The sequence below is a fragment of the Mirounga leonina genome, unplaced genomic scaffold, assembly GCF_011800145.1.
Source record: "Mirounga leonina isolate KUSES-001 unplaced genomic scaffold, KU_Mleo_1.0 Mir_101595, whole genome shotgun sequence".
Taxonomy (NCBI): domain Eukaryota; kingdom Metazoa; phylum Chordata; class Mammalia; order Carnivora; family Phocidae; genus Mirounga; species Mirounga leonina.
The window spans coordinates 15,871,431-15,883,368 of NW_023270158.1; the positions used below are offsets into that span (position 1 = coordinate 15,871,431).

Below are 11,938 nucleotides of genomic sequence, written 5' to 3' on the forward strand. Positions count from 1 at the left end.
CTCATTCTCTCTGTCTCAAATAAATAAATAAAATCTTAAAAAAAAAACATGTATACTCGGGGCGCCTGGGTGGCTCAGTTGGTTAAGCGACTGCCTTCGGCTCAGGTCATGATCCTGGAGTCCCGGGATCGAGTCCCGCATCGGGCTCCCTGCTCGGCAGGGAGTCTGCTTCTCCCTCTGACCCTCCTCCCTCTCATGCTCTCTGTCTCTCATTCTCTCTGTCTCAAATAAATAAATAAAATCTTAAAAAAAAAAATGTATACTCATATAAACCTTTGGAATTTTCACCCATATTCTTGTTGCTTTGGAAGTTTTGGTTTTAGATGATATTTATTGAGCCATATGTACGTACCAGGCACCGGGCTAAGTGCTTTGTCTCATTTAACCCCCCTTATCCCACAGGAGAGGCAAATAATATCATCTACATTTTACAAATGAGGAAATGTGAGGCTCAGAGAGGGTAAATAATTTGCCTGTAGTCACAGAGTCAACAAGCAGCAAAGCTAGGAAACAAACATTATTCTCCTATACTTCTGGCTACATCGTAAGACTCTGATGATGTCAAAACTCTTAAAGACAGTTTAAATCAAAACCTGATTATAAAATAGAAGGGGTTTTTGTACTAGATAGTAAATTCTTCTAGGTAAGCAGCAACAAGAAGTGGCCAGTAGTGGAGCATAACTAATGATCTTTTACTGGTACAGGTAAGGGTTCCAATTTCAAGATCTTTCATGCATATGTAAAGGTGCAACTAAATAACAAGGAAGGGATAGGAATACGATATTGTTATTTCCCCTAAATGAGCCTTCCAAATGATTTCTAAGACAATCGTCCCACAGGATTTTGATTATAATGGAAACCATTCTGAAACAGTCACATATTTGTTGCATCTATCTTACATTCTACTATATTCTCAAAGGAGATATACTAGGGATCAATATTTATATTAAAAGAATCAAAAGTATCTTCATGTTAAATATAGTCCCCCAGAAACAGATAGAAGCATATTCAGTTTATTTTTTGTCTTTGTTTTTTTTAAAAGATTTTATTCATGTATTTCAGACAGAGAGAGAGAGAGCACGAGCGAGCGCACGAGCAGGGGAAGGGGCAGAGAGAGAAGGAGGCTCCGGGCTGAGCAGGGAGCCCTCCTGGGATCATGACCTGAGCCAAAGGCAGATACTTAACCGACTGAGCCACCCAAGCGCCCCCATATTCAGTTTAAATTTAAAATGAGCACCCATCCTCCCAAGTGAGTATCTGCTTGCTAGCTGCCACCTCTACAGAACCCATGATATGTGCCCCTCCTGCTGCCCCCCACGACCTCCCCAACAAAAATAAAAATAAAGGTACTTGGGGGGCGCCTGGGTGGCTCAGTTGGTTAAGCGACTGCCTTCAGCTCAGGTCATGATCCTGGAGTCCCTGGATCGAGTCCCGCATCGGGCTCCCTGCTCGGCAGGGAGCCTGCTTCTGCCTCTGACCCTCCCCCCTCTCATGTGCTCTCTCTCTCTCATTCTCTCTGTCTCAAATAAATAAATTAAAAAAAAAAAATCTTTAAAAATAAATAAATAAATAAAAAATAAAGGTACTTGGGATCTTTTCCCAATTCTGAGTATGGTAACAAAAAAGCAGGATATGAGTATTAGTTTTTTTACTCTTTATTATTTTTTTTTTTTTAATTATTTTTTGGAGAGAAGGGGGGCGGGGAGGGAGCTCGAGCCAGCAGTGGGGAGGGGCAGACGGAGAGAATCCTGAAGCAGACTCCCAGCCCAGTGGGGAGCCTGACACAGGGCTTGATCCCACAACCTAGGAGATCATGACCCGAGCCAAAACTAAGAGCCAGATGCCCAACTGACTGAGCCACCCAGGTGCCCCAATTATTAGTTTTTAAGTCAGGTCTACGCCCAACATGGGGCTCAAACTCATGACCCCGAAATCAGGAGCCGCATCTTCCATCGACTGAACTACCCACGTGCCCCAAAGAAGTAGGATATTAAAAAATAAAGCAAAATGCCCTTATAGAGTGGTCTATGAAAAAAGAAATGGGAAAGCCTTGATTCTTACTAGAAATATTTTGTTCATTTAGGAATACTGATTGGTGGTAGGAAAAAATGGTATCTAGGTTAGAAAAATCAAAGGTTTCCTACTATAAAAATATCTCAAGAACATTCTGGAAAAGGCAAAATTATAGAGACAGCAAAAAGATCAGTGGTTGCCAGGGGTTTGTGGGGAGGGTTCATAGATGAAGCATAGGCAATTTTAAGGGGGTGAAATTATTCTGTATAATACTCTAATAGTAGATACATGACATCATGCACTTGTCAAAACCCACAGAACTTTATAATACAAAGAGTGAACCCTTTTTCTTTTTGAGGAGGCGAGGAACAAGGGAAAGGGAGAGAAAGAATCTTAAGAAGCCTCCATGCCCAGCCCGGAGCCTGATGCAGGGCTCAGTCTCATGACCCTGAGATCATGACCTGAGCCAAAATCAAGAGTCAGATGCTTAACCAACTGAGCCACCTAGGCGCCCCAAGAGTGAGCCTTAAAGTATGCAAATTTAAGATCATTTAGTAGGTCAGGGGATCCCAGGAAGGAACAGACACCATATGACGTAATCTAACTGTATTACAAATGCGTGAAACAATGTCATTCCAGAGGGTTGGGGGGGAAAGGTGCTGACCTACATAATTTTGGAAATGAGTGGCATTTGTAAGACTAAAGTAAAGGTAAAAGGAAATATACATAAGCAACGCACTCTAGTTGATAAAGCTGTTTCCCATAGGGGTAAAAGTTAACAAAACTGATATACATCTATATTATATACACACACACACACACACACACACACACACACACCAGGAGTGAACAATTAAGTACATTGATGGTGAATGGTGAAAGCCAGGTTTCTCACTGTTTGGGACAGGTTACAGACAAGCAAGGAGAGAAGGCTAGAATGATCCATGTGGTAATGGATTAGGTTGAGGACATCAGTAAAAACTCATGCTTAGCTTAATATTGATATAAATATATAAAAACAGATACAGAGAAACATGTACAGACATGCATAAATATACAGATAGTGTATACGTGGGATTTCAGCTAACAGAACCTAGAAACATCACCCCCCCAAAGTAGCAGTGAGCCTACCTAGTACTCAGATCTTGATTTCTAATAACATTAGCATTCTCTAATAAAAGGAACCAGGGCTTTCAGGAGAAATGGCTGATTCTAGAACTAAAACAGGGGATACACAGGATAAGTCTGGAGTATCTTACAATGCCCGAAAGTAAGGAAGTGCTCAAAAGGAACCCCACCCCATGACAATGGGGGCATGTTAAGGTAACACATGGGCCAACCAAAAGAGCTCATCAATGGCCAAGGCTAGAAAAATTTAAGCAACAAAATAAAGTAGTAAAGGAATATGACCCAAAGTATAAAATAATTATCCATGAACCTCTAATGATACAAAGAAATGACTAAATAAATAAGCAAATAGGGGAGAAGACACAATCTCCCATTCAGAAGAATTCCCAATAATTTATGTAGAACATCCAAAAGGAGATGCAGTATAACTTCCGACTCCTTAAGTGGCGACTACACAGTGCCTTCATTCCAAACAACACAGTACAAAAGAGAATTAAAAAAAAAAAAAAAGTAACATTAGAGTGAAGAATGGAGAAAGCAGACATAAACCTTCTCAGCCAGGTGACCAAAGCCAACATTAACAGTGATAAATCATGATGACAGTACGTACTCTTGACGTGATGTGACAAGAATATAAGAATGGCACTTTACCTCTGTGGTCTTCCTCCCCAAAACCCAGAACACCAGTCTAACAATGAGAAAAACATCAGACAAATCCAGATTGAGGGACATTCTACAAAATACCTGATCAGTTCTCCTCACAACTGACAAGGTCATCAAACCAATGAAAGTCTGAGAAATTGTCACAGCAAGAGGAGCCTAAGGAGACATGACAACTAAACGTCATCCCGGTGGGATCCTAAAACAGAAAAAATACATTAGTTAAAAAGGAAAAGGGAGTGAACTATGGACTTTAGTTAATAACAGTGTTTCAATATTGGTTAATTAACTGTAACAAACGTACCATGCCAAGGTCATCTATTAATAATAGAAGAAACTGGGTACTGGGCATATGGGAACTCTCTGTATTATCCTCTCAGTTTTTCTGTAAAATTAAAGCTGTACAAAACAATCTACTTAATTTTAAAAAATTTACCTCAAGATGATTTATGATCTCTGGCACAGGAGTCTTATTCACATCTCCAGCTCTAAAAGCACCTTCTTTTCAGTAGTCTAGAAAAGTGACAAAATGAGGAATTAGTTATCCTTTTGCTAACTTCCTAACTCAGTATGGAAGCATGACAAAAACTCAAGCCTTCTGGTGCTTATAGGTAACAGCACACAGGAGGCTAGCCCACACTTTTAGGGCAGGTGGTTCCTTCCCAAGTACCATCACAAGCTGAATCATCATCTTTTCTTTTAGGTCACAAGTATTTTCTACAGTAACTAAATTCGACATTATCCCAAGAAGAGAGCAGCAGTCCAGAAAAATAAAAACATAACCCACCATTTGTTTTCTTAAGGCTTCTGAAGCACACCTGGTTGTGAGGTTGCATCCTGAGCCCCCATCTATTTATAGAAGAAAGGATGAAGCCCAGGCCCTGCAAGCACGTAGGAAACTTTAAATTGTACGGCCCAAATAGGAAGTATCTTTTTAAAAAAATGCTGACTATAATACAATCCATTTCTGTTCCATGAAGAGCAATTTATATAAAGAACAGTAACCTTACTGGCTTATTTTGACACGAGTATTCTCTCTCCCCATCATTCAGAAACTACGATAGTCCCCTCTCACATGTGGTTTCGCCTCCTGCAGTTTCAGTTACCCGTGGTCAACTGCAGTCCAGAAGCAGAGGATCCACCTTCCAACATAGCATCAGAAGGTCAATAGTGGCCTAACGCTATGTCACAGTGCCTATGCCATTCATCCCACTGTAGATCAGGCAGGCATTTTATCATCTCACATCATCATCATAAGAAGGGTGAGTACAGTACAGTAAGCTTTTTTTAAAAAAATATTTTATTTATTTATTTCAGACAGAGAGAGAGAGCACAAGCGAGGGAGAGGGGAAGAGAGAGAAGCAGGCTCCCGGCTGGGCAGGGAGCCCAACGTGGGGCTCAATCCCAGGACCCCAGGACCATGACCTGAGCCGAAGGCAGATGCTTCACTGACTGAGCCACCCAGGTGCCCCTAAAATAAGCTATTTCTTTTCAAGATTTTATTTATTTATTTGAGAGAGAGAGAGAATGAGAGAGAGCCCGAGAGGGGAGAGGTCAGAGGGAGAAGCATACTCCCCGCTAAGCAGGGAGCCTGACGTGGGACTCGATCCTGGGACTCCAGGATCACGACCTGAGCTGAAGGCAGTTGCTTAACCAACTGAGCCACACCCAGGTGCCCCAAAATAAGCTGTTTTAAGAGAGACACCACATTCACATAACTTTCATTACAGTATACGGTCATAAATATTCTATTTTATGACTATTAATCTCTTCCTGTCCCTACTTTACAAACTTTATCACAGGTTATACACAGAAAAAAACAGAGTAGGGACGCCTGGGTGGCTCAGGCATTAAACGTGTGCCTTCGGCTCAGGTCATGATCCCGGTGTCCTGGGATCGAGCCTCGCGTTGGGACTCCCTGCTCAGCGGGCAGTCTGCTTCTCCCTCTCCGGCTCCCCCGATTGTGTTCCCTCTCTCGCTGTCTCTGTCAAATAAATAAATAAAATCTTCAAAACAAAACAAAACATAGTATTATGGGGTTTGGTACTATCTGCAGTTTGGGGGATCCACTGGGTATCTTCAAACATATTCCCTGTGGATAAAGGGGGGGGGGAACTACCATACCTTCATCCAGTAAACCTAATAATCCAATGTTAACTTTATCATTTGGGGGCAAATAATGCCTTATATCAGAGGGACCATAGATACAAGTCTCTAATTAATCTTTTTTTTTTTTTTAAAGATTTTTTTTGTTTATTTATTTGACAGAGAGAGAGAGAGAGCGAGAGAGGGAACACAAGCAAGGGGAGTGGAAGAGGGAGAAGGAGAAGCAGGCTTCCCACTGAGCAGGGAGCCCGATGCGGGGCTTGAACCCAGGACCCTGGGATCATGACCCGAGCTGAAGGCAGACGCTTAACGACTGAGCCACCCAGGTGCCCCTCTAATTAATCTTCTGACTGAACCTCATTTTATAACCACAGGAGTTAACATACCCTGTTTATCTGTATATTTTCAGCACTTTACCATATTTTTTCTTACTTTTTAATTTCTCAATTACTTTATCTTAAACATTACCCAAAAAATGAGCAAAAGTCCTGGGCACCTACATGAATGCTGTTTTCTACCACATGTAATAGCTTTTTCAGATCTCTGATATGACAATGAGAAATCCACCCCACATTCATGCTAACTTTCTCCCAGTGACCTAAATCACCACAGCTTTCTCCCCTTCCTAAATGCCCAAAAAGTCATGCGTTTATTACCACTATGAACACCTGAAATAATGTTTTTTAACTTTTTATTCTCCTCTAGGTATTATCACTGTAAATCTTGAGAACAAAAAACCAACAGTGCCTTGTGCACACTAAATACTTAGTATAAATGACAAAATACAGGATTTTACATTAATTGGGAATCAAGGTGTTTCAAGGTCTTTTTTTTTTTTTCTTAAACAAAAGGGTGTTTATTTGTAAAAAGCCAAAGGGGCTCCTTAGGCAACAGGACAGACAGGCCGGCTTCTCAGGGGTCGGGGGCATTTGGGCAGATGTGCTTGAGTAGGGGGAGGGGGTGCCCTCTGAGTCCTCTGTGTCACCCTGGTCTGCCCTGGGGACAGGCGGCACTAGCTCAAAGACAGGGTAAACTCCAAAGGCCTCAGCCTCCAGCAATTCTGGAACAGAATCCTCCTTGGTCAGCACTGGGGTTCATCGGTGCTGCCTGCAGTAATGCTCCCGGGATTGCTCTCTAGCCCAGCCATGGGGGCCCGAGCATCCTCTGCGACCCCTTCTGGTGGTCTGGCAAGTGACAGGGCAGCTGGGCTGGCAGATGCCCCCAGGGCTGGGCTCGGTGCCCTTTTGCAGGGAGCCTCCCGAATGGAAACTGATTATGGTTCTCAGGGAGATCCAGCAGGATGAGGAGGGCGACCCTGCGCCCGGGGACTGGTGTCCCTGCCCTGCTACTCTAGGCCTGAGGATTTCTCTGCACCCCCACCTGCCCTCTGTCACTCTTCCTCCTGGGGATCCACCACTAGCACCCACTTGAAGATATGAAGGGAAGTGTTGCCCACAGTCACCCAGGACATCTCCCATCTCCAGACCTTCTCGATGGTTGCCATCACTTTCCTGATGTCATCCTTACCCCAGCTCTGGGTCTCAGTCCATATGGTCCAGCCAGCCATGCTGGCAGGGCCAAGGTCGAGGCTGCGGGTGGGCTGCCTCTCGTCCGGCTGGCTTAGGCTCGGCACCGGACCCGGGTGCCGCTCTCTTGGCCTGCCGTCCCTCCCTCCAAGGTCTTCATTAGGTCAATTCTTAATGGCATTATTTAAAAAGAAAGACAGGACAACTGACTGGTAACACATGCTAGAGGCAGATCATATCCACATTTTATTAAAGAGATTACTTATAACTGTTTTTCAAATGGTAAGTTGTGGCCTATTAGTGAATTGTGTAACAAATTTATTGGGTGATGACAAGTATTTAAGGAAAAAAAAGTAATGTCATAGAAAGTATCAGAGTGCTTTATACACAGTAATGGTCAACAGTGGTTCAAAAAACTTGTTTGAGTGTGGATATGTATTAAATCATGATTTAAATGTGTTGTTTTTTATTTTTTTGTTTTACTGTGGGTTGCTATGAGAAATACTGACTTACAATATAGCAAGGTATTATAGGTTATGTAAGAAAGAATATTTACTACCTTTCCATTTTACTTTTATCTGAATAGATGGAAGCTTTCTAATTAACCAAATGGAGTTGAGAAACATCTGGATATAAAAGCCAAAACATCTCTTTATGTTATGAATTTTTATGTGACTTTATCTTTCTCAAATGCAGCCTCAATGTGTTTTGTGTGGCTTCCTCACATACTACTGGAGGTTCCTGCCTTCTAAAAAGATTTCTTTAAGTAATCAGTTTCCTAAACCCAGAAATTCAAGATCACAAACTGTGGGAATTTCCAAGGTAAGAAAGATGAACAAAAATATCATTTATAATCATTTATTTAACAATGACAAACCTGATAATCCTCCCAAATCCACTGTTCATTCATTTAACAAAATCTGAGCACGCAGCTTAGAGGTAGAGAAGACCCATGCCCTCAAAGAAACACAATGACAGAGTGGGATTAAGTTTTATAATAAGTTGTCAGATACAGAAACAATTAAAATAAGACAAGGAAAAAGAGCATGAAGGAAAGCTTCATCGAAGAGATGATATTTAAGCTAGGTTGCAAAGAATAGGATTTTTTTGAAATAAAAACAATAGAAATAGAAAGTTGGAAGGAACTCTACGCATCATGTAACCAAGTGGCTCCCAACTGGGGATGATTTTGCCCAAAAAGGCACATTTGGAAATGTCTGGAGACAATTTTAGTTGTCATAGTGAAGAGAGATGCTACTGGCATTTGGTAGGCAGAGGCCAAGGACACTGCTCAACATCCTACAGGCATAGGACAGCCCCTGACACCAAAGAATTATCTGGCCCCAAATGTCAATAGTGCCAAGGTTGAGAAACCCTGAATCCAACCTCAGTACAATCCCCTTGTTTTACACAAGAAGGTAACTGAAGGCCACAGGGATTTTAAAATTTGCTAAAAGAGCTAAGTTTATAAAACAGGCCTCATAACATCTTGTCCAGTGTTTAATTCACAACACACACCCACACATGTTATTATACTAGGAAACAGATGTTTTAAAAGAGTGGGAACGTTTGTATAAGGTGGAAAAACAAACTAGATAGAAATCAAAGGTGATATTATTATACCGTCTTTCTTGAAACAGATCTATCAATGGCTCAAAGCAAGAATGATGCTACCATTTAAAAAATTATACCTGTATTTGTTTATAATACTAGATTTATCATCTATACAATTCGGTTGTTGAACACGGACCTGTAAGAAAAATTACAACAAAAACTAGGAAGTTGGAAGATCAGCACATGCACACATCACACTCAGTTACTCCTGAGGGCAGGTCTTTGAAGCTCTACCAGCTCGAGCCACAACCACTGGGTGTCTGGAACCTGGGTAGGATTTGCCCCTTTAATTCAAAATCAACTGCTAAATTACCCTTCCGTTGGCTGGTGAGGTTTCTAATTAAAACAATGAAATCTACAAAGACCTCCTTAGGGTCCTGAATTAAGGGCCTGGACATCTGAGGTTACCTGGACATCTTTTATTTTCTCATCCTTGCTATTCAATGCACAAAAGGGATGGGAGTGAGGGGATAAGATAAACATGTTAACAGCAATACAGATTAGATTTCAAAAAAGGTGGTTGTTCTAATAACTACAGAAATAAAGACATATATATAGATATACACTCCTTACCTCCAATTTTTCAAATGATGAAGCTTCAAATAAGATACCTTGTCCAGTTTGACACACAACAATTCACGGTGAAAAACTTGAGAAAAGGCTGCAGACACTATCCTAAAAAAATTAAAGACCCAACAGGTAAGATTTCAACTATGAAAGGTTTAAAGAAAAGAGCATGAGCAAGTTATACAGCAAATAAATGGTCATGAAAGAGAAAGCAGCTGTTTGTACCGCTTTACTACATGAAATTCCAGAGAATAAAGTTGATGTTCTATCAATACTAATAGAAAGTTCACCTGACTGTATCAGTCACCTTGTTCCCCTTCCCACTAAGTCACTTCCAGTACCTAAGGGAGAGCCGGCAACAGCAGAGGGTTAGGGTTAGGGCAAAGCTTTTCTGAGGTTTCATCTTCACAGAAAGCTAGCAAGAGGAACTTTAACTGCATCTCTGCCAAACCATCAGGGGTCCCTACAGCTCCCCATTTATACTAGCCATTAAAATTAATGGGTTTCAGGCTCTTTAAGAGCCATAGGTCTTAAAATTTAAATGACTCCATACCAAGTCTAAGTTATTCTCTGGTAAAGTAAAGGATTTTTTAGATTTCCACACCCCAAATGAGCACCACACCCTCACTGCAAAGCCCAACAGCAAAGAGGGTATATGGTTCTTTGTCACCTGCTATACCTTCTCAATAGAATTACAACTGCTCACTAAAGACTGGGAGGCCCTCCCCATAACCCAACTCACAAAGTCACTCATCTATCACTCAAAAATATGAAAAAAGAAAAATACTTGATCATAAGCCTCAGTGAAAAAATAGCCTTATATAAAGAGGAAAGCAGAAATAAGTACCTACCTATCAATAATTACTTTAAATGTAAATGGACTAAAGCTCCAATAAGAAGATACAAGGTTAAGGGTTGCCTGGCTGGCTATCAGTACAGCATGCAACTCTTGATTTCAGGGTCATGAGTTCAAGCCTCATACTGGGTGTGGGGCCTACTTAATTAAAAAAAAAAAAGATACAGGGTCACTCAATGAATTAAAAAAACAGGAACCATCTATACACGGTCTACAAGAGAGTCACTTTAGAACTAAAGACACATGTAGACTGAAAGTGAAGGGATGGGAAAGCATTTATCATACAAATCAAGTGAGGAAAAAAAAAAAGCCAGGGTAACATGGGCACCTGGGTGGCTCAGTCGGTTAACCACCTGACTCCTGATCTCAGATCAGGTCTTGAGCTCGGGCCGTGGGTTCAGGCCCCATGTTGGGCTCCACAGCCTATTTAAAAAAAAAAAAAAAAAAAAGCTTACTGTGTACAAAAGCCAGAGTAGCAACACCTATATCAGACAAAATAGACTTTAAAACAAAGACTGGAGCAAAAGACAAAGAAAGGCACTACACAATGATAAAGGAAACAACGCAATAAGAGGATATAATAATTGTACGCATCTTTGCACCCAACATAGGTGCACCAAAATACATAAAACAATTATTAACAGACAGAAAGGGAGAAACAGACAGTAATGAAATAACAGTAGCGGACTTTAACACCCCACTTCTATCAACAGATAGATCATTCAGACAGAAAATGGAGAGGAAAGAATGGCTTTAAACGGCACATTAGACCAGATGGACCTAACAGATATAAACAGACCATTCCATCCAAAAACAACAGAATACACATTCTTTTCAAGTGCACACGGAATATTCTCCAGAAGATATCATGTAAGGCCACAAAACAAATCTCAATAATTTTAAGAAAACTGAAAACACATCAACCATCTTTTCCGACAAAAACAGTATGAAACTACAAATGAATTACAAGAAAAAAAATCTGGAAAACACAAATACATGTAGGCTAAACAACATGCTACTAAAAAAATGGGTCAACCAAGAAATCAAACGGGAAATCAAAAAAATACATGGAGACATATGAAAATGAAAATATGCTGGTCCAAAATCTTTGGGATGCAGTAAAAGCACTTCTAAGAGGGAAGTTTATAGCAATACAAGCCTTCCTGAAGAAATGAGAAAAATGTCAGGTAAACAACCTAACCTTACTCCTAAGGAAGCTAGGAAAAAACAAGGCCCAAAACTAGTAGAAAGAAGGAAATAGTAAAAGATTACAGGAAAAATAAATACATAGAGACTAAAAATAAAATAAAAAAAGATCAATGAAACCAGGAGCTTGTTCTTGAAAAAGATAAAATCGATAAATCTTTAGCCAGATTCATCAAGAAAAAAAGAGAGCTCAAATAAATAAAATCAGAAATGAAAGAGAAGTAACAACTGACACCACAAAAACACGAAGGACTGTAAGAGA

The 11,938-nt window shown here is 40.7% G+C and overlaps 1 protein-coding gene and 1 pseudogene across 3 annotated transcripts in view; both read right to left on the reverse strand.

The window, feature by feature from the left end:
• The window catches only part of TAB3 (TGF-beta activated kinase 1 (MAP3K7) binding protein 3), a 58,724-nt gene extending 48,327 nt beyond the window's left edge, over positions 1-10,397 (reverse strand). For 2 of the 3 annotated variants that reach the window (XM_035001195.1, XM_035001177.1), the window contains exons 1-2: positions 4,238-5,098; positions 3,886-4,000 (exon numbers count right to left, since the gene is read on the reverse strand). The gene's annotated coding sequence lies outside the window, so the exon portion shown is untranslated. Of the gene's footprint in view, positions 1-3,885; positions 4,001-4,237; positions 5,099-9,620 lie in introns of those variants that run through there. The other variant, XM_035001186.1, reaches the window with a different exon arrangement.
• Positions 6,820-7,489, reverse strand: LOC118007931 (annotated as a pseudogene).
• Positions 10,398-11,938: the final 1,541 nt, after the last annotated feature.